The sequence below is a fragment of the Pterocles gutturalis genome, unplaced genomic scaffold, assembly GCF_000699245.1.
Source record: "Pterocles gutturalis isolate BGI_N339 unplaced genomic scaffold, ASM69924v1 scaffold15715, whole genome shotgun sequence".
Lineage (NCBI taxonomy): Eukaryota > Metazoa > Chordata > Aves > Pterocliformes > Pteroclidae > Pterocles > Pterocles gutturalis.
In genome coordinates this window covers 24344-25054 of record NW_010141133.1, presented here as the reverse complement: position 1 = coordinate 25054, position 711 = coordinate 24344, and positions in this window count along the sequence as shown.

Here is a 711-nt window from a genome sequence, read left to right as displayed (position 1 = left end):
TGACCAGCTTCTAGCCAGGCTGCTTCATCAGCACAGTGAGCCCCTGTCCCGGGGAGCAGCCACTGGTGTCAGCAAACACCACAAACCCAAAGGGGCACGGAGGTGGGGCCATGCGCTGGCCGGGATAAATCCCAAAGCATGGGCAAGGAGGGCAGGGATGCAGAATGGGGAGCTTGAAGGAGCCAGAGAGGCCCGCACCTGGTGGAGACTGCAGGAAAGGACAGAGCTATGCAGCCGCCCAGTTACTTGTTCCTTATCAAATGCAGGACTGTGAGCACACTCCCCAAAATTCCAGCACAGAACTGCCCCAAGGCCACACTTACCCCAGTAACCCTGGGAACCTGCTGGCCACTGCGGCCCCTGGCTCAGAAGGATGCTCTGCGGTGGCCACAAGAGCACCCCATTGCCTCAGGAAGCACAAACACACCCCCCGGTGCATGCTGGCCCAGGCTGCAGCAGGAGCTCCTCCAGCACCAGCTGCTCCTGCCGCATCTCCCGTCCCAACATCCCTTAGGACACCCGGGGTGTCCCATGGGGCTGGCAGGACCATCCCTTTTGGGCCGTGCATCTGCCTGATCCCACGGAAAGGCTGGCCCATCTCCCCCGACAGCCCTAGAACTTCCCCTGCCGCCTTCTCCTGAGACTGAGCCTGTCCCAGCAAAGCCAAACCCCCGGGAGACCCGCCCCAGCCCCCCGCCCTCCCAGGTGTGT